We start from the raw sequence: 22,653 nt of genomic DNA, 5'->3' as shown, positions 1-22,653 counted from the left end.
GAAATGTGATTTCAGACATGAACACAGCCAACAAATTCATGCTTCATCTTCTTCCGGTGTATCTGAAAAGGATCTAATCCAAAATATTACATAATTATAAATTCTTGCAGAAGAGATTACAATTCCAAACATTTTTGTGAACTGCATAGACAGCAAAATTCCCCAAGAAAGGTCTTAGGTGTCATCTGTGCTACTACCTATTTTTAATGCTGAAAACTGTGAAGGTTTTCCTGCAAAATCGGGTCTTTGCCACTGAGCCAGATTAGATTTGTTTTGATATTAAATATTCCTTAAATTTACACTGGTCTGATTATGTAACTGAACTCCTGGTAACTGACTTGCAAAACCATCCACAAAAATTATCAGTAAAAAATAGTACATTCCATTGAGAGTGATCTGAAGTGATGCAGCAGCTGCTGGCTTTGAACTGCTTCTGTGCCGTAAGAATGATTATGTGCCATGCAGAAATGCAACCATTAAAAGCAGCATTAGGAGAGCAGACAGTCCCAGCCATGATCAGAAAACAGAGATCAATTATTTGTTGAATTCGTGAATTGTTTGGGTTTGGTGATTTTTTTTTTCCCAATTCATAGCTTTATGACAACATTTCACAAAATTTGGAAGATTATAGAATAGTGGACTGATAGACAAGTTTAGTGTCTTTAAAAAGGGAACATGAATTTTTTGGGGTTTTGTGGTCTTACACAAGGTGCAAATTCACCTCCTTACAAAGTTAACCTGACCCAATGTTTAAAAAAGGAGAAAACAGCACTCAGGAAAAAAGTGTTCTGCCAGCAAAGCTCCATGCCAGCCTGCCAGTATGGTCACAGCAGAGAACTTTATAGGCAGACTCTGTACCTAGGATTCCAAAGTACTGATATCCATCTCCTGAAAAGACACAGCATGTGAGAACACACAAACCATGACCACATTAACACTTTCTAAAGTCAGCCGAAATTGTATGTATCGTTACTTGAACACAAGTTAATGATTCATCCCTTCTTTTGATAGAGAAAATCTAATAGCAAACACACAAATAAAGGTCTCTTAGTGCTTTCTAAGCAATTCTGAAAAAGAAAAAAACACCCAAAGAAAAAAACAAAGAAATCAAACTAGACTTATAGGCATAATCTAAGCTAGGTGTATTTATTTGGGGATATTCACAATAGTTTTTCATGACTTCTGCTTCTTGACCTGTACCCTTGTTCCAGTTGAACAGAAGAATGACTTGGTTTAGTTTAAATTTGAAAATTAAATAGGTGTTTACAAGACATGTAGAGAATGTTGATGATTAATGTCATTCTTTAAAAGTATGAAACATTAAACTGTTTGATTAGAATTAAAAAACATACGCTTTCTCATACACAACTGTTCAGCAGCACATGGCAGAGTAGTTTCCACCAGTTTTAAAATGTTTCCTTATTCCCCTCTCTCCCCCACCCACTCCAATATCAGGTAAATCTTCTGTGGAGGTAAGTTATACTTCTGGTAAATCATAAAAGGTGTGAAGTTCCCTTCTTTAGGGAAATAACCTTTTGTATGAACATTATTTCTTCTAAATTTTATTCAAGCTGTGCAATTTTTGTGGTATGTTATTCTAACACCCATTCAAGTCTGGAGCCATGTGCACAGCTCTGTGTCTGTGTGTACTTTGTTTCCCCCTTCCTCTCCTCTTGTTGACTTGGGGCAGTGCTTCATTTTTGCTGCTATTTTTGCCAGAGAAAAAACACTATTTTTGATAATGAATTTCAGAAGCATTCTCTCCCAAAGCTGATGTGTGCCTTTTGCTCTCTGTCAGATAAAAATCCTGAGTTCAGAGAAGCACTCCTAGTCAAGAAGTAGCTACATCAGGAACCAGGCCAGATACACCAGGACTTCTAGGAAGTTAAAAAAAAAAACATTCCTGTGACTTCATTCCTTTTGTAAAAGTGTAACCTTTTATACACAGTGCAAGGTTTGCATTGTGTGTACAACGTACTCAGTATGGACACAAACCTAAGATTTGATGCTGCAAAGAATGCTGAAGACAATCAACAGATGAGACAACAATACTGTTATTTCATTTTGGCTTTAAATTCTTCTATTCCAGGTGTACATCCAAGCTTTTGGACACATTACAAAGAAATACAAGTAAACAACACAATGGGATAAATAAAACGTAACTGTACATAAGAACTGTGGTTTATTTCTCATCTTTCGTGCACAGTTTGTTAGAGAATATATGAAAATTAATCCTGTGGGAGAATCAGACACTCAAATTATCTTTTTCTGTTATTTTATGTGCATTTTAGTTCCTTATTAAAATCAGTTTAGTTTATTATGATCACAAATAATTATGACTATTTCCACTTTTAATTCAGAAAACCTTTGAAGCAGCACTGGGAAGCTATAGAGTTGCTCAACACTGCTACTTTGAAATTAACTCTGCACTCAAATAAAGAATCCGAAATAATCTCAGGTGAAAGTGAGTGTTGTAATGATTCCAGGACTTCTCTGAAGGAAAAAATTCCACACTATTGTCTTAAAACTACCATGACAGATACCTGCACCTCCTATTAGTGATCAACTATGCAAGTATTTCCTTTGTACTCTAAAACCCCATATTGAAATTGGGAACAGGTAGAGTGGATGTGTAAGGTTTTACTACATTAGCAGTGGGTTGTCAGTTAATATTTAAATTGAGCAATTAACTTGCAAGTAGCTTTGTCATTACATTTGCACTGCAGTGGTTGAAACGACCCTCCTCCCAGTTAGCTGTACCAGCACCTGTGATGCCACTGGGCATTATGGGGGAACATGGATGGGGGAGCAGGGTACTGGAAGAAAGCACAGAATCACACAGAATTGTCATGGTTAGAAAAGACCTCTCAGACCACAACATCCAAACAAAACAAGTGATGGCATTTTCTTGTACAAGCTACACTTACTGAGAGTCCTTCCCTATTCCACTTCCATATACAGACACTCTTATATTAGCATAGTGTGTCAGTATAAAGCACTATGTCCTTGTTTCTCAGCAGAAAACTGTCCTCAAAGTTACTGACCCAAGAAAACATTCAGTATTATAATCACAGAACACCTTGAAGCAACAGTTATGATCTTACTGGATTGGCTCTAAACTTGTCTTTGAAGTTCACATAAATACATTCTATGTATGACACTATGTCAAATAAAAGTTTATATATAACATGTTATATACTGTTACAGATTTGCAAACCCAGCAATTTCTCCAAGATTTCTGTAAGTATGTGCTCCTCAAAGCACGCATGGCCCTCACCAGTTCCAAACTGTTTCTGATATGACAGCTTGGGGAATGCACCTGCTGCCAAAATAATCCATAGAGCACACACAGCTTATTCATAACCAGCTCTTTAGAGGGGCATCTTGAAAGCTGTGCAGGTTTGCATCCAAAAAAATTAAAATACAAATTACTCTCATGGTGGCAACTGATTCTCATGTACCAACTTTTCAGGATTACTCTGTCATATTGCAGAGATAAACTTTAGCCTTGTAAATACAGAATTACTGCCAATGATAGGGCACAGGCTCCATATTCAGTGTGCGGGGCCTCAGGACCAAGATTTGTCTGGCAGACTTTGTCAGAATTTGCCTCAAACTCCTGGAGCTTTCCTTTCCCTCGATTTAGCTGTAGCAGCAGTTCTTTCCAATGGCCAAGTAGCTAAGCCTGAGTTGTTTTACTTCTGCTTGCAGGCAGAGGATGAGAGGAAGCATGGGCTGACAGCACGGCTACACACAGCTCACCACCCATCTCTTGGAGCAATGCAGACGTGGAGTGGGACAAACCTCTTAGGGGTAACAATGTACTACATAACCTGCATAAAACACAACATATATACTAAATTTGGACACAACTTTCAGACCACTGAAGAAGGAGCAAAATGTAAAAGTATAAGCAAATATAAAAATGATCCCCAAGCAGATCCTGAATAAGAACAGCACAAACCTCTGCTGGGTCCCACATTTAACTGAATATAAACTTTAACTCTGTAGCCATAGGAGAGAACTGCCCCTGCATTCCCAGTCAGAAAAAAACTTCAAGAGCCTAAAAAGCCCAGCTTCCACATTATGTCAGTATCTCTGTTTCAAATGTAATAAAAAAATTTGCCTAGCACAGGTGGAAATGAAGAGCAATCAACAAGATACAATTATAGAATGTATTTAAAAGAATCCCTGGTAACACATTCCAACTCTGAGCTCCTTCCTTACACATCTACACAAAGGACTGAAACCACACTGTGTGAACACACTCCCCTGTTCTCCTGGCCCTGCTGTAGCACACCAGAAAAATTAATTGGTCTCCATAGAAGGGTGCAGGTTGATGTGCCTGGATGCAGGATCAAAAATAGGTACTTTTGGTAGTGTTTCAAGAGGCTGTATTTTACTCTTAATGAAGGAAATTCACAGTGAGTTTAAAAACAAACTCTGTACTTGGTGTATTCCTGGCCTCAGAGTGCTGAACTGAAGCTGCTTTTGATGACCAAAATCACTCTTGCAAGGCACGGTAATGCTGTTACACCATTTAGAAGATCTGACAGGAAATGGATTATTGCACAGTAATTTAAGGTCATACGTGCCTCCTGTAATTATGAATTTGCATTTTAATTAAAAGCAAAGATCTTGCCCTAATTTTTTCCCACATCTATTTAAAGAAGTAACTCAGTACAATGAAGAAGCTCTTCTGGTTTACTGTTGACCTGCTTAATAAATCTGTGATACTGGCAGACCAAAACACACCCTATTGAAAATTTCACCTAATAAGAGAGAGAAAAATTCAGTCTATGCTTTCTGAAGAGATCCAAAGCATATTAATTTCTGGTAGAGTATTGCTAACAATGCTTTCACTGGTACAGGAAGACCTTCCGGGTATATTTTGCTCCAGAACCATCAGCAAAATATATCCAGGAGAATACCTGTTTGCTACATTATTTGCTGTGGCCACAAGTATCACTAAAACAATACAGCAGCACCAACTGCTGTTCTCATACCCTTTCCTCTGCTGTGACTGCTGATATGAGGGGCTGTATTCAGGTCACCTACATTATACCTCAGTTTCCTACCTGTTATCCTTAATAGTTCTCTCTGATGCCATTTAAGACTTCATAATCACTCCTCAGTGATACCCAATGCTGTCAGCTTGGGTGTGATATAATCCTTCTGAGCACAGACCTCTGTATCCAAGATGAAAGTTTCAGAAGATATGCTACACAGATGAGAATACTACCCAGAGGATCAAAGAATTTAAATTCACCAGAAGAGTGCCCATCAACATCTGTTGTATTTTATAATCAGATGGAAATACAAGCAGCTTCTCACATCTGAGAGCATATTAAAACAACATGCAAATCCATGTAGGGAAACCATGAACAGAGCTGTGTTTTTAAAATCAAACACACAAATGATGGTGGTGGAGGCAAACAACTCACAAAACATGTTAGAGACAGAAAAGCTTCACCCTGCTCTTTTGCTAAGTATACAGTCACCCTTAATACCATTACTGACCTCAACCTCTGACAATGTCAACAGAGAACAGATGCTCTATTACTGGCAAAGCACACTGTTCCTTAAGATAATAGCAGCTTGACACAACGTGATTTCAATGATATCCACACTTTTCAGATGTGAGTATTCTGACTGTTACAGCTATTTGTCAGCTTACCTTACAAAACGTGATCATAGAGATGCTGTTCTTAACTGAAAACTAAATATTTAATAATGCAGAAATAAAGGAAAACTGAACTCCTAAAAGTAGACATGAGCTCACTTCATTGCATGTATACATCACTAGAGAATTTCTCACTGCAGGAAAAGTTAAATGCAATCATTAAGTCACCTGTTTGCATTGGTACTTGAAAAAAAAGTACTAATTATTTTGAAAATATTATATTTGGCATCCCTCCCTCCCCCCCTCAAGGCCAGGACTAAAATCAGATATAGTTATAGATCTGCAGAACTATAGTCAGCATCAGTATAACTAAAAGAAGAACCTGGCAACATGTCTCTTCATGCCTTGTAAAGCACTGAAGGTACCATCTGTGCACTTAACAAATTGATAATAATGTCTGATTACAAAATGGGGTATGCTCATGTATGTATTCAACTTTCTACACTGCATGTGCACTGAACCATAAAATAAATTAAATCTGAATTACTTATTACAAAAACATCACAGCCATGTGCTAAAGTAATATAAAGTAATATTCACGATGCATTACAAGTCCTATCTAACCTTTTGACAATTCTTCATGTTTTGTAAATGCTTCTGATTTTCTAAGCTAATAATTTTTCTCTCTCTCTCTCTCTCTCCCTCCTTCCTTTTCAGCCCTGTTGTCTGTCCCGTCCCCCCCCCCCTCCAAATAAAATTATCAAGATATGGTTATTTAGCTTGCCAAAATCAAAACTGGAATGCAGGAATTTAATAACTGGTCTTTTCTACCAGGCAAAATCCTTTCCTACTTCCCTGGTTTCTCATTTCTTCATTTTATAATAGAATTCAGCTAAAAAGCTAGATTTCTCCACAAAGATTTTGTACCTTTTTCATAATTTACCTTTCAGTCAAGATATTACCATAGGAAAATCAGCCTATAAAAATCTGATTTGTGTAATTTTAGCACACATAAGCAAACTTCTTGCCTCCTTCCAGTCTGAAAAGTAGCTTGACACAAACATAAAGAAACCTATTCTGAAAATAATTCCTGAGTTTTCTTTTTGTGAAGAGTGCAAGAAAAAAAAAAAGGTAGCATCCAAGACTACAAAACCTCATTCATTTATGCAATTCTTACTAATCCTAGAAAGTCCTGTTAAGCCCATCATTGCTACTTAGGTAAACCAGACTTGAGAATATTTTGTTGGTTAAAATTGCTCATTGGGTACTGGTAAAATAAAGGAGATCAAGATAAAAAAATCTGATACTCAGCAGCACTACATATCACAAAAAGATGCCCCATTCCAGCTTCTAAACATCAACAGTTACACACAGAGAAAAACATTACAACTATGAAAGCCTTCAGATTGCATTCCTGAATCACCCATGTATGGAATCCTTAATCCATTCACCCTCAATGCTAAGCACCCACCTTGCCATTTAAGTAACTAACTTCACATCAGCAGATCAGCTGAGGAGACCAACAGCACCATCATCAGACATTTCATAGCTGAAATGCAGTATTTACACACAATAATCCAACTCCTATGTTAGCACATTTGGATTTCTTAATTGAATTACAGTGGTTTACAATGCCAACCCCACCTAAAGTTTAGTTCAGTTGAATGGAAAATATTTGTGTGTGTACATGTCAGAAATTAATTCCTAGTTCATGTGACTGAAAATGGAACAAATCCAGGTCTTTTAACTTTGAGAACTACTTTTTTTTGTATCAAAGTTTATATAAGAATGTACTCCTCTCTATATGCCATTTACCTGGTTAATACTTACGTGACCTCAATATTAAGGTCTCTGTGGTGGCTTTCAACACTACTGATTCTAAGCATTCATCTCAGCCACAACATAAACCGGGACATTGCCCCATGTCTGAACAGAATAGTCAAAGTTTATTAAGCACTTTAATTTCAAATTAAATATTAATATTATACACAGACAATTCTCACCAAATTTCCTGGCACAAATATAATCTTAGTATGAAAACTAGGCCTGAAGCAACACATCCAGCTAACATTGATTCTAATATCACCCTTAATTTCCTTAGCATCCATTTACAGGCTCAGATCTCTATTCTGCAAGGAAAATTAGGGTGGAGCACTTTGTAATACATGCCCTTGAGCCTCTGTACATCAGATTCCCTGGCTGTATGGGTAGATGAAGGCACCTAGAGTTCTGCTGCCAGATAGTTAGGAAATGTTGCTGACCTGTATCAAGAATTTTCCTTCACCATAACATGAGGAAATACCAAATGTCTCCTTCATACCTAGTGGTAGAAGACATATTTTTCCATACATGTGCTCTCCACAGCTCAAGCAGTCACAGTATTTGGGATAAGATTTTCAGAGCCATGGGCAACCAAAATAAACTTCATAAAGCCACTTCAATACCTGCCAGGTGAGCCATGGCAATTGCAGTTCAAAAACACTATAGAAAAATAGAAGTGGAAATAGACAGGAAGAGGGTAAGAAACACAGGGAAATGACAAGACAAACCAGACCCAAGGAATTAGATAAAAGAACAGCAATGTCAGGGACAAATTCAAGTATCTGTTCATTTAATCCCTTTTGAATGGACTCAAGCATTAAATGAGCAATATAGGAATGTACATGACTTATATCTTGAAGTTATTAATTTTTAATTAATATCTTAAAACCGATTAGGATCCCTTAAAATACACTGATAAAAGTTACTGAAGTAAAGGCACTAATAGAAATCAACAGAATAAGTCAGTTAAATGCTTATACATTCATAACCAGGCCTCTTGTTCAAAGGGGCAATAAACCTCTCCTGTTTACCAGGCTGGAAAGGAGCCTGGATCATCTGCAAGAAACAGCAAAGATTTTGCAAAGATTTTGGTTAACTACTGAATTCAAGTACAATGCCCAAATAAAGGAGACTGATAGGAAGTAAACTAACAAAAGTTGACTCTTCTGAATTTCACTGCTTATCCAAGACATTGAGGTAAATAAATGTGAAGTTGATGACGAAGAGAAGGAAGGAAAATTAACCAAATGTTTCGGTGGGCATCAACCACATTGAACAAAAGGGGTTTTCCTAAGTTCCTATTTACCTTCATGACTTTTTTTCCCCCATTTTAACTCTCTAGTCTTACAATGCTGAACATACAATTCTTTTTTTCTTGAAATTTCATAATGAATAACCTACTCCAAAAATAAAAACAATAAAATTGACAGAATCTCACACAAAAAAAAATATGTAATAAAAAATCACTTTGGTACCACCACAATACATCGGGCATGTTGAAAAATCAGAACAGATACTATGAACAAATCTGGGATTTTCAAAAAATAAAGAGATTAACACTAGTTTTATTTCTGTCATGCCAAAGCCTTATGTTTAAAGAATAAAGCACTGTTACAAAGAAGTTCACCATACACAGCTGGCTGTAATATCCAAAACTTTTATGCAGGTTTTCTGTTGCTGGCAAGTTTGGGGATCTTCCCTCTCTCCTCCAAAACAAAGGCCCTACACATGCAAAAAAAGGCCCTAACCTCCTTACACATGCAAATTTATTGGTAAGAAGTAAGCACTGGTAAATAAAGTAACTATAAAAAAAATCAGTGTGAGACTGCTTATCATTGTAAAATATTATAGACGTTTATACACAAAACAGAATTTTAGATTTACTGCATTTCTTATTGCATATGACCTTGATACTAATTCTATATCCAGTGTCCAGTAAAGACTTTGCTCTTTCTTCTCCCCAAAGAGTGGATTAATGTGTTGAGTTCAAGTTGTGTTCACTATGTAAGACGTTGTTTGCAAGAGATGCTGATGAGGGATAAAATGACCCTATAATAGCTGAGAATAATGCTGAAAAAATTGCAGGCTTTTTCTTCTAAAGGCAGTTGGCAGATTTGTAACAGATCACATTAATGCTTATGAGACACACAAAATCTTCTACATTTTAATGGAAGGCAAGACAACAAAGTAGGATTTTTTTCCTGAGCATGAAAGAGCTCTCTTTAATGAGTTTTGAAGTATTTATCAGCAATGAAAGCAACCAAGAGCATTCCTCTCCCAGCTGTAGTCTCCAACTGAAGATAAAAATGAAAGCTACAGCTAACTTATGATCTAAATGAAAAGGCTCTTCTCACAAGTAAAAACTTGTGAGATATCAGCCTGCAGCACCAAATTACTTTCTACTTTAAAAAGAAATTACAAGTTGTACTAAATAAAAATTAGAGTAACAATTTCACAAGATGCACCAACCTGCATTCTGGGGGATTGCAGAAAACAAACACAGGTAACAAAAATATAAATATACCTTGAAACACATTTATTTCAGAGACTGTTGGGCTCCTCCTTCCTCATCCCACTCAAAGGGCATGTTCCTGGCCAGTGCAGAAGGATGGGAAGCCAGTGATCAGATGCTCCCATGTGCCCAATGGGCAGGTCAGCTCAGAGTTTTTGCTTCTAAATTGTGACATGTCAATGTGAAGTTACCAAAGCCCTGTAGTCACACCAAACAGGTCCAGTTAGCTCCCCAATTCCAGTCTAGCCTCCTAAAATATGTAAATTTACAAAGGCATAAAGCTCAGCTGAGATGAATAATGTGCAAGATTCCTCACAGGGTCTACTGACTTTAGACAAGCTATGTAGCTACTTGTAAGAGGGATCCTTACTCAGATATCTGTACCATTTAGAGACAGACTCCTTTAAGAAATAGTGATCCAAAAGCATATAAATGGAAAAGTGAATCTGTAACCATTTTATTTTTAATGTACTGATTAGTACATACTTTTGTTCCACAGTAGCTGCTAGAGGGATCTCTTTTCAAGGATACAGAATAAGGTCCCAATTAAAGTTAGAGTTACATTCAACAGTCAAGGCAAGAGAAAGAAGTGGGATGAAAGAGAAAATCTGGTTATTATCAGATCTACCAGCCCAAAAAGAAATTAGGACACAAAGTGGCCAATTTGACCAGTCTAGCTGCCATTAAAAACTTTCCCCATATCAATTGCTCCGTTTTCTCTTAGAGGACTCATTCTGGATTGATGTGGTATCATATGTAGACTCTTAGTAACTTAGAGATGTGTATATTTATGTGCATGCACTCAGACACACACAAATATTCTGCTGAAACAATACCAACTTTAGTGATAACTTCCTGAATGAAAGTGGCAGACTTCCAAAGCAGCAGTTCTGAAGATTTTCTCCACTGAGGACTTTCTACACTGTATTTCAAATTACAAACTGGTAAAAATAAAATAGGATCCATTTTTTTATCTGAAAGAAACCACAGACACTCCTGGCAAATAAGGATTTGAAAAGCATAAGAAAGTTTTTTTTTAACATTCCTATAAAGGGATTTTTCTAAGCTTGTTTACCCAGCTTCTCATCTTCATTTCTTACTTTTATGCCCTATGAAGAGTTATTTTCTCTCCAACATCTGTAGGCAATTTTTGAAATTACTTTAAATATGTTTTATTGATGAAACAATGGTCAGAGAAAAAAACTGGCAGAGAAAGAGGTGCAGGCATATTTCTATTGGGGAACAGTAGTAAATATATAGGACGAAAGCCTGTACACTGACTGAAAAAACAAAAAAAACATATTTTGAGTTCCAGAGTTTAGAAGACTTTCAAGTTAAGAATTTTACAGATGAGGTGTGGTTTCTGAGATGATTCTATCCCCTGCTCGTTATTCATCCTCTCCGAGAAAAGCAGCCACAATAAAGCAATGGGATAATTAGAAGATTCTGATTAATGGAGAAATCTCAGGAGAAAAACATGCAGTCCACTCCTCCTTAAGGGCTGGTTTAATGAAGGCCAGGGCAGCTGAAGGATAACACTGACTGCTTGGCAAGCTGGGGAAAGTGTGAGTGGAATAGTATCTATTTGCTAAGAGGGCAGCACAACTTTTCATACCATGGCTGAGCATTCATTTATTAGAACCACTGCAATACTGAAGACAGACAACATGATCTGTAAGCCAAAAGAAGGCTCTGACAATAGAGATTGCTGCCCCACAGCATTCCCAGTTCTCCCTCCTGAACAGTATCTCTACTTGCAAATGTAGCACCTATCACAAATAGCCTGTCTGAACAGGATCCCAAGGCTCTTCCAATGAATAAGCAGGAAGATTCTATCAATCTGGACCCCATACAGAGTCATTGATCAATCTCACTTGAAAACAACCGAGCAAAGGGATTGCCATCACCATCTCTTACAGAACTGGGGAAAAAAAAAGTTCATGATTAAGGGTTGGAGTACTGTCCTTCAGGCCATCAACACTTCTACATTTTAGGAAGCAGAAAAGGAGGATAGATTTCTAAACAAAACGAACAGTGTGGTATAATTTAATTCCAGCTGAAAATCCATTTTCTACTGTTCTACTACATCTTATTTTCTCCTAGATCCTTCCATGCTGACTACTTGATTAATTCACTGTTCATGAGGTAATGAAGACCAGGTAAGTGAGCTGAAAACTTCATCTTCTTTTAACAGCTGCTGCCTACTGCTGACCAGTTTCAGTACTATTTTCTTTTTCCCCCAGAATCACTAGCTTTATTCATTATCTTTTAAAACTAACACTGCATTATTGGTTTAATGTATACACGTCAATTTGATAAGCCAGTAATAGAAAATTACTTTAAATATTCAGTATGTTTCCTTCATATTCAGTAACATTAGATACCAAATTACACTAAAATCTTCAAAGAAGAAAAAGCAAGAAAGTTTTTAAATTGTATCCACCACACGTTTCAATTCACAAATGTTTCAATATTCTGTAGCTTACTTCATCACTGTCGTCTGTCTTTGCAAAAAGACAACAGCCAATACGAACAAACTTATGGTGACAGGATGTATTTCTATTTACTAACAAGTAAGGTAGGAAGATATTTCATAAGACTACTATATAAACAGATACCATATGCAAAAAGTACCTCTTACCTTGAGAGGGTGGCTGCTGGGGGAAAATGAGATCAATATCAACTCTACTCTTGGATTCTGACATCTGACAAAGACAATACTCTGACTGGTTTTGAATTTCAAAGTTTATGCTTGCCAAAATAAGCATTAGAATAATAACAGACAGAATATTAAATAGGGTTTTAAAAAGTCATCTGCTTTATTTTAACAGAAAATATTTTTATTCCTCCATAACTAGTATCTGTTAGTGAATAAATAGTATCTAGTACATGCTAAGTGAGACCAAAAAACCCTCACAGGCAGGAAAAACAAAACCAGAATATTCTAGCAATCCAGACCACTACTTGATAAATATTGGATCAGAAACAATCTGATGCAATACTGAATTATGACACACAGACTTTTGATTGGAAGGGACCTTTCAAGGCCACCTAGGCCAACACCCCTGCAAGGAGCAGGGCCATGCTCAACTACATCAGTTTGCTGAGAGCTCTGTCCAGCCCAGCAATGGATGTTTCCAGGGATGGGACATGGACCACTTCTCTGGGCAACCTGTGCCAGTGTTTCACCATTCTCACTATAAGAAATTTCTTCCTTATATCTAGGTCTGAATCTATCCTCTTCTGGTTTAAAACTATTACCCAGGCCCTACTAAAAAGTTTGTCCTTTCTTTCTTACAGGCACTCTTCAGTATGGAAGGGCTGCAACAGAATCTCCCCAGAGCCTTCTCTTCTCCAGTCTCAACACCACCAGCTGTTCCTTTCTTCATAGGAGAGGCATTCCCACCATGACTGCATCTCAGGTCATGTTTCCAAGCAATGGCATGAACAGTTTGGGTTCAAGGCATTATTCCTGCATAACACTTCTGCAGCCACATATGCAGAATAACTGCATTCTTAAATTTTACTTTCTTGAAGGTACAGAAAGAAAAAGCAGAACTATCTGCATTGACACAAAAGAATAAAATACCTTCTTAAAGGAGCAAGAGAAAGAGCAGCAAAAAATTCCAAGTGAGTGGGAGATTGCTGCAAATATGGAAGTAGTTGTTTGGTTCTTTTATGGAGCAGATGTTAGAAAATTTCTCAGCTGAAACATCTTCACAAAAAAATTGACAGCAATTTCTAAGAACACATAATAACTAGATGTTCTCTCAATGTTTAAAAAAAGTATGGTGTGAAACCACTGAATTAACTGGTAAAAAAAAAAAAACTCATTTAAAACTATTAAACACCAAGACCTCACCCTCTGGCTCAAAGTTCTCAAGATAAGGACTGCTGGAGCCAGTGTTGTCCATTCATTTGGTTCCCCAGACATCCCCTACTGCAGTGTTTGAGCTACAGCTGAGGGGTTGATGCTGGAACCCAGCACAGCTGCTATAATTTGCTCTTCCTACATTAAGGAAAACCTTGCTAAAACAGAGCTACTTCTAGCATGACCAAGTGAATTTTGGAGCACATCCAAGCTGAAAGAAAAAATCTGACATTTAACTTCCAAGTAATTACAATGATTAAATTATTGATAAAAATAGCCTTCTAGTCCTTTTAGAGGCAGAAGTTCTTTGCAAATTTACATAAAACTCTGTATGCAGAATAGAAATCTATAGCTCTGAACACATTGCTCTCTTCTAGGCTGATACAAACAATATTGTAAAATACAACCAAACCCAAGGGCTTGATTCTGCCCTTTGGAAAATCTGCCTGTCCAAGCTGAAAAGTTCTCCCATCACTACACACAACTCGGGCAGCAGAATACTGACCAAATCTAACCCTCCAAACACAGAATTTCCAAGCATGTCTGATTTTATTTTTTTCCTTCAAGTTATTCCCAGCAATGAAGGTCACTGCAAAGCACATAGCACACATTTTACTGCTTGTTACCACTTATATAGAAATCACAGCTAGCAACTGTACACTAAAATATGATATTTTTCTTAACTCATTCACAGCATTCTTGAGTAGATGCAGCACCAAATTATCAAGTGATCATGGAACATGTTTGTGAAAAATACAGCAGCAACCTGATATTACTGAAGTTGAGGAAAACCATCAATTTTAATGTATTTTGAATTATCATTTTCATCACTAGAATCTCCCTATTTAGAAAAATCTGTTTAGGAAGCAAAAAATGTATTAGGAAAAGCTATAGAACAAAATGCACTAGATTCCAACTATTTTGGTAGAGTGAATATACATGTAACACATGGAAAACTTTAAAAATCAGGGAATCAGTTCTCAATTTTTACCAATCTAATATTTACTGATGGAGTAAATTTTATCAAGGTATAACACATTTATAAAAAGAATTCACCTCTGAGGTTTAGGGTTTTTTTTACAATTTTGCTGTAACATGTACTTATGTATTGGTCTTAAAAGGTGAGTGAACTCTTATTCTGGGGAGCATAGCCTTTGATATTCAGCCTTCAGAAAGAGTCGACTAAAAGCAAAGTATCCAAAACAGAGTTATGGATTTTATAATTCCAGCTATAAATGGCAAAATATAAACTTCAACTCAAATAAACTTCTTCTGATTTGAAAAGGGGTACAGTTACTTGAATTACGTAGCTACTTATTTAGAAAGACAAGTTCTATGTACAATATCCACACCCCAGGGGCTTAAAAAGGTATAATGCCTCGAGTCTACAGCCTACTCTGTTATAACTGCTAACATTTAATTAACATTTAATTAATTACAGTCTGAAAGCTGAAAACTTGTCTGCTCCACTGGCTTCAGGTACTTTCATGTGATCATAAGACTGCAGCAGTTTATCATTCATTAGCTAAGTCATTACACTTCGAGTGTTAGTGCTTAATGCATCTTACCTGCAAGTAGAAAGCATAAGGTAATTCACTCTTCAAGTGGGATTGTCTAAGACCAGCACCTAATAATTCATAATCAAGTCAACACACAAAGATGCAGACTGATTTCTATTTAGTTTAAGGATAAATAATAATTTTAAGTTAAGATTTTCAGTCTGTTTTAACTTCTAGGTATTCTGTGATCTCTGCACTATTTTTTTCACCTACAAATCAAAGCTACAAAATCCATTTCTAGTGAAATATCTACCACCATTACTTCTGCCAAGCTGTCAGATGTTAAAATGCAGAAGTGACTCAAATCTTCAATCAATGCAGCTTCAGCTGTAACACACAGAGAAGTCCAGAACCTTCAAAAGAGAACGGCATCACTAAACAAAATAAGCTCTCTTCCCTCTCAGTCAAGACAAACACCTCTACTTCCTCACTTTCAATTTTTAGAAAACAAATACCACATCACAAACTCGAAGAAAACAATACAGTAACATTCAGATTCAAAGACTCAGCTCCAAGGATTTTCTTCCCTTCCACTAAAGCTTTACCATGCACTATTCGTGCTCAGAGTAACAGCAAGTAAAAGTGTGGAAGAGCTTGTGACTTTGCAAGTCTTTGCTAAAATACATCATCACAGCTTTCTATAGCATGGCCTGAAATGCCCCTGCATACAGTAAACTCATGGACTTTTTACTCATGATTATTCCTCTGAAGCTTTAGATAAGAAAGGACAGGAAAATGTGCCCTTACACCCTGAGATTTCTCAGTCTTTTCCTCACATGCTGAGGAGTCACAAGTTTTACCATGCACAAACAGCTCATGTTTCACAGTCACCCAACATCCCGAGTGCTGACCCCGTGTCGGGGTGTCTGGCACAGTGAATGCTCCTTGTCAGCTGAGGAAATGCCTCCTCCAAACAAACATGAGCCCATGGATCTGCCCCTCATCCAGGAAACCGAAGTATTCCAGTCCCAGTGACCTCCCTAATGTCTATCACTCTGCAGTCAATGACTTCGACTGGATGCCAAAAATCCTATAATATCATGGACAGCTAATCAGGTTACTTATCACTTTTATCCTTCAAGACTTAGTTCACAAAAGAACAGATGACTTTCCACTACTTGCCAAGATTAAAAATACATTGTTATGGTGGAACTTGCAGCTTGGAGCCTCCACTAGCAGTTCACTCCCCTTGGAGAATGAGAAAAAGTGGGAAAGGGAAATAAGTAAACAACTATGAGGAAAAAGAGTCTGAGTACTTGAACCTCTAGCACCCTAACTTGTCCTTCACATTTGCCAGGGACTTCTTCTGAGATTATTGGCTAATAATAGGACAGGCTATTTATCTCAAACTCTTTGAAATGTCATAGTGGAAACAAGTAATAAAAATTATGATTTTGTGCTATAGAATGGCCATGCTCACTTGAATTTTTAACAGTCTGAAGAAGATTTTTGTGGGTTTAAACCTTTTCCACATTCAGCAAAAAAGTGGCTAACATACTTACTAGGAAAGTTTGATGACCTCTTCTAGAAATCAAACTCTCTCTATACAACTTTTGTCTTTGGACATGTACTTGGGAATAGCAGGTGGATTATTTTTTTTTTCTTTCTTTTCCCTGATTCATGAATAAAATTAAAAGCATTAAAAATGAGTTCTGCACTCCAAAGATCTTAAATCCAAACAACTATGAACATGTAGAATAAATTCTTAGATTAAACTTTTGAGTATGACTATTTAAATTTCGCACTTCTCTGGAAGCAAATTCAGAAGTATTTCATGATTTTGTTAGTATTTCACAAAGTCAAACACCAAAGAAAATAACATTACTGTTTGTCCCCTGGAAGTGTTCAAGGCCAGGCTGGTTGAGGCTTCGAGCAATCTGATTTAGTAGATGTCCTTGGCCACAGCAGAGGGGTTGGAACCAGATATCTTTGGTTTGCATTTGAAGAAAACTTTTTCTTTTTTATGCTAAGTAATAGAATATGGAATTTAACATTTCTGAACACAGAATCCTGCTATCCAAAAAGACAGCTATGGTCTTTCAACTTGAGGCTGACACATGAGCCAATGAAGCCTTTTTCAGTATCACCACCCCAACTTGAAGATACCCACTTTATGGGCAAAACAGCAATTTCAAAGTACACTTTTACTGAGTAATGGAGCTACAAATAACATTTTCTTACATTTGTAACCGTATTCTTTAGAACTACATTTATATTGGTAAACATTATATGAAGGATACTGATGCACCCTCCACAATCTATAGCTTTTCTAACCATTACAGAACAGACATTGTGCAGGAGTGTCCCTTAAGCACTGAGGTTTAATCCATCTCTTTCAACATCTACACCCCAGAAATCTACAGTTTTCTTAAGGCAGTCATTGTGATCAATTTGCCTGTTAACACATTTGTATTTTGTTACCTCTACATTTGTTTAAAGGCAAGAAAAAGGCAGTTGTAATGAGCTTACAAACCATGTTACTTAATCCTTGATTGGAAACTTTTCATTGACCAAACACCTGCTCCTGTCAAGGTCCCAAAATTATCTGAAAATCTTCACCCTTGCTTCACTAGAACAGAATGAAGACTGTGCAAGACAACCTAGCATGGCTTTGTGTTTGAAGAACAGTTCAAGCTCAGATTTTTTAAATGTTTTGGGTTATACCACACAGAATTATCCATCTTTGTGCAGTTGCTGTTTTGAGACTGCCTTCTTCCCAGCAGCCTTTCCTGTTGGTGCTCTTCTGATGATGATACTTTCCAAAGAATTCACATGCACAAAAATGGTCAGAGGTGACAAGATACATCCCTGCAGATTCCCCATGGGGACACTAATTCAAGCAGTCAGTGCTTTTCAGCCTTGACACCACTGACTGTGCAAAACCTCAAAGACATTTTATCTAATCCATGCTTTAACTGGTTAGCTAGCTCCCTGAGTTCCAATATAGGAGTCTTCAGAACGTAACTTCTCCACTTGTGTCTGAAATTCATTTCCTACCCTGCACTTAATGCCCTGCTCTTCCTACTTTATTTCAAACAACTATTCCAAAAATTAATTTTTTATCCACTTCATTATTTGCTTGTTCCACAAGCTGAAGTTCTTGCACAATTTCAGCATTTGCACTGACCAGTATGTTAACAGAGGTACATAAATCATCATGCAAAGCTTCAGCTGTAGCACTGAGTAAAATGAGTACCCAGGTCCTGTATGAGCTTCCATGCATACATTTAAAATAATTAATTGGGGCAAAGAGGTAGCATTTGGATCAATAGTAACATTGCTGCAAGGGTTTCTAGAAATACTCTTGTCATCCACGTGTCACATGATCATCCTAAAAGCACCTTCAGTGGCATCACTCCCACCAGCTGAACATTTCATATCAGAATACTTGAACACAAAATATCCTGCCTTTTTTTGCTACGTGCAATTGCTGCTGAATGAGATGTTGCCTGCCTTGGTTTCATTCATGTATCAATTGTTAAGAAGTCACTGAACTTCCCAAACAAATAATGAGGGGTGCTTGTGCTACTAATATAGCAAACAGAAGCTTCACATTAGCATTTGCAGGGATACACATGAAACATCATATGGAATCTTACTGCATCTTCTGAGACATCTGACATTAACTCCCCCAAATTTCCTTTCCTACTGCTGTTTACATAAATGTCACTGCTTTTGCTGTATCACTATGGGAACAGTGGTTGTTCCTTCTGTTCTTATATAGCCACTACCAATCACTTTCTTAGCCAGAATTTTGCTGCCAAAACATTCTACGTTCTCAAACTTAAAATATAGCCTCTGACAACAAAATTCACCAGAAAGTGTTCACCAGCAAGACATCCAAACCATTTCCAAATAAAGGCAAAAGAAGATTCTGTTTAAGAGAACTCCCTATATCTCATTCTGCTCATGATATGAACCATATCACCAGAACGCCTCAAACCTGCTTTTCCTCTTGACATCCTTTTAGAGGATAAAATTATTTTAAAGGTGGGAAACATATTAAACAGCAAGTCCAAGAACACAAGCTAGGGGCAAACAAAAAGGCTCCATCTTAATTTCTGAATTTCTTGGTTAGCATCTTGCCTACCCTCTCTTACCCTTTCTGCTATGGCAACAAACCTTAATCCACAGAATTCAGCGTTCCTCTTCGAGCAGACAAGCAGTTCTGTAAGCATGAGAATTAATAAAGCCTTATTCCCACAGCCTGACATTGGCTGATGGCTTTTGGTATGACATTTTAGCTCCTGCTGCAGCTTGCCTTCAGGAGAAGGGGGAACACAGTTCCCCTCTCCCTGTTTTCAAAAAACATGTGAAAAATCACTTTGAAATCTCTCTTCATTTAGTTGAAATCAAATGCTCTAAGACATGTATGAATAGCATGTGACTGCAAAAGCTTTTTTTATTTTCTTTTTCTCCCCCTTTTTAATAGGGAGCTCCTAGAAAAACATTAGGTAGATCACAGCTTGAGGCCCAGAGATTTTTCAGCCACACTGATAAATGCTCTCAGCCATACAATGCTTAGGGAAAATACAGATATGAGAAGCAACTGGTAGGTCTTTTACTAAAGGAGACAAAATCCTTTAAAAAGTCACAAATCTAATCTATGCTGACAGACCAAGTCTGTGCACTCTCAGTCTACCTATGCTCAATCTGCTTTAACTCTGGGTGTTAAGCTTGCAAAGCCTCCAGCAAGTTTCAAAGTTGAGGGTAAGGTCGTCTTATTGTATTAAGAATACAGATGGCAGTCACGTCTGGTCTTAGTATGGGCTTATGCCAATACACCCATAACGATGCAAACATAAAACTGAATCATAAACCAGTAAAATTATATGTTCTAGAGAATCTCACTCAAATGTGATGGTGACTTTAAAAATACTAATTACCATTTATTTTGGTACTGGAACACATAGAAACTTTCTTTCCTGTACTGTCTCAATAATTATGGTAACTCTCACTTCAAAAGGAGCCAGCTGCCTGCACTGCCCTACCCACAGAGGGCAGACACAGACTTCATACCTTCAAGTATTCACCTTTGTTCTAAAAGTCAATCAGAACCCAGAATGAGGTGAGCAACATTTATGTTGTGAGACTTTTAGGTACAGTTGTATCAAACATTGCTCCTTTTTGTTACTGAATTATTTTCATTTAGGTGTTTGTTTTGGGTTTGTTTTTTTTTAAGTCAGTGGTGTCACAAGAACTTGTTTTAATAAACATACAAGATGATCATCTGGTAGGGCTTCTTTCCTTTGCTGTAGCAAGTAATAAATTATTGAACAAATAAAGTTATCTGAACACAGAACTATTAAGTCTTCTTGGGATGAAGATGAGCATATAATTACTTAACTAGCATTTCACAACAAATGATTGACTTATGCCACATATCACTTGTATGTGTTTTAAAGGACTCTGGAGGAGTGCTTGAAAAAAAATAAGAGCATCATAATAAATCCATCAGAGTGAAAACTGCACTAACAAAATGTCTGATAAACATAATACAGCTCTGGGGTATTTGCTACTCAGTACCTTGGAAGGACTGCATTTCCTGATTAGCTGACTGGCATAAGATGTGATCTTGCTGGAGGCTGCTGAACTGCTGCAGCTACAGTCAGTCAACCCAGAAAAGTATAATTATTAAACTACTGAACCTTATTAATGAGCATTTCTTATGTTTATGTTCTTACTTTGCAAAGAGGTTTTCACCCTTTCTTCCATCCAAATGTAACTAGCTCTGCATGTTCTTTTGTGCCAACAGATCTTCCACAAAATTTTACTGAAATGTTCTGTACAACACATTCAAGCTGTCAAGTGGGATAAAATTCAACACACCACCTGGTTGGTATCCATTGAGGACATCTAATATAACTGGCCAAACAAATTTTTGGGCTGAACTACCTTCTTCAAGACACATCACATATTACTCTGATTTTCTGCTAGTTCTTTGTATAGCATCATCCCTCCTGTTACAGTGCAAACTGTAATCAGTGTTGGATAGTATATGATTTACCACAGTAACATGTAGCAAGATCCAGATCCTTAATGACATTATCAAAAAGCATAAAATAAGTTTCCAAACTTGTAAGCAGCTGGATACCCACATGGATAGTGACCACTGTAAAAGGCCTCATGTAATACCAACAGATGAGTTAGACAGCAGCCAAACCCTTAGTTATGCAATAAAAAGGAAAATGTACTGGCATATCTTAAGGTTTTGGTTCATAACTACATTAAAAAATTCATTCAACAATGAACAGACAAATAATGTATCTTGGTCAACTGTGCTGATTTCACCAAAAATGTTATTTTCCTTGTTAAATTTTAAGCATAAATCTCTAGCCTTTAAGTCAAGTTTGATTTCAAATGCTGAACTCAAGCAGCTAGGCTTCTGAGAATCACACTTGGTTTAATCAAGGCCTTCAAGAAGAATGGAATTTCAAAAACACTGCTTCATAAAAATGACTATTAAACAAACAGATGCTACTCAGTGCTTCTAAGTGAATTCCATACAAGCAGGAACTAAGGGCATGTTGTCAATATCCTCTGAAGGGGGGAGTTGATGATAGTGTATTTACTATTCATTAAATGAAAATTTTATTGCAGAGGATTACATGAAAAAACCCACTAACACTGAAAATCAAATGCATCCTAACTAACATTCTCCCATGATCAGCATTTAACCTTTCTTCATGGCCCTACCCTTCCAGATGGCCCAGCAAAAGAAACGTTTCCATACAGGAGAGCAGGATAAATAAATTTTAATTCTTAAACCAAATCACACATTCAGTTAACCACCAATGAAAACGTTTCATCACGAAAAACTCAACAGATGAAAAAATACGTTCTAGTTGATCTACACGAGTCTCTGGCATCACCCAGGGACTGGCTTTTCAAAAGCACCCAGAACATCCCCATTCCTGCTCAGATTAAGCAAGCCTGGACCAGCACTTTCAAATTCCACAGACCCAAACTCCATAGAACTTCAAGACACTGTGTTCTCACACACAAAGATATCACATTAATAATTTTTTAAAATCCAACCACATAGTTCTCAATGCATAATATATCTTACATGAAACCTGTTTTTAATAAAATAATCCATTTCCTGCATAACCTAGAATTTTAAAACAGGTTTTAAGCAAATCCAAGTAATATTTATGGCAATCTGCTTTTGGTGTGGCATTGACTCATGGCAACATGTAAAGATTCTCAGTCCTGTGTTTATTTTCTGACTAAAAGCTTAAAAAACATTCAGGGTTTCCTTTAGCAA

At 37.0% G+C, this 22,653-nt stretch overlaps 1 protein-coding gene across 1 annotated transcript in view; it reads right to left on the bottom strand.

The window, feature by feature from the left end:
- CACNA1D (calcium voltage-gated channel subunit alpha1 D) overlaps window positions 1–22,653 on the bottom strand; it is a 164,670-nt gene that overhangs the window by 129,398 nt on the left and 12,619 nt on the right.

This window comes from Calypte anna, chromosome 12 (genome assembly GCF_003957555.1).
Source record: "Calypte anna isolate BGI_N300 chromosome 12, bCalAnn1_v1.p, whole genome shotgun sequence".
NCBI lineage: Eukaryota > Metazoa > Chordata > Aves > Apodiformes > Trochilidae > Calypte > Calypte anna.
Note: the sequence above shows the minus strand (reverse complement) of the source record. Positions and strands in the feature narration are given on the sequence as shown.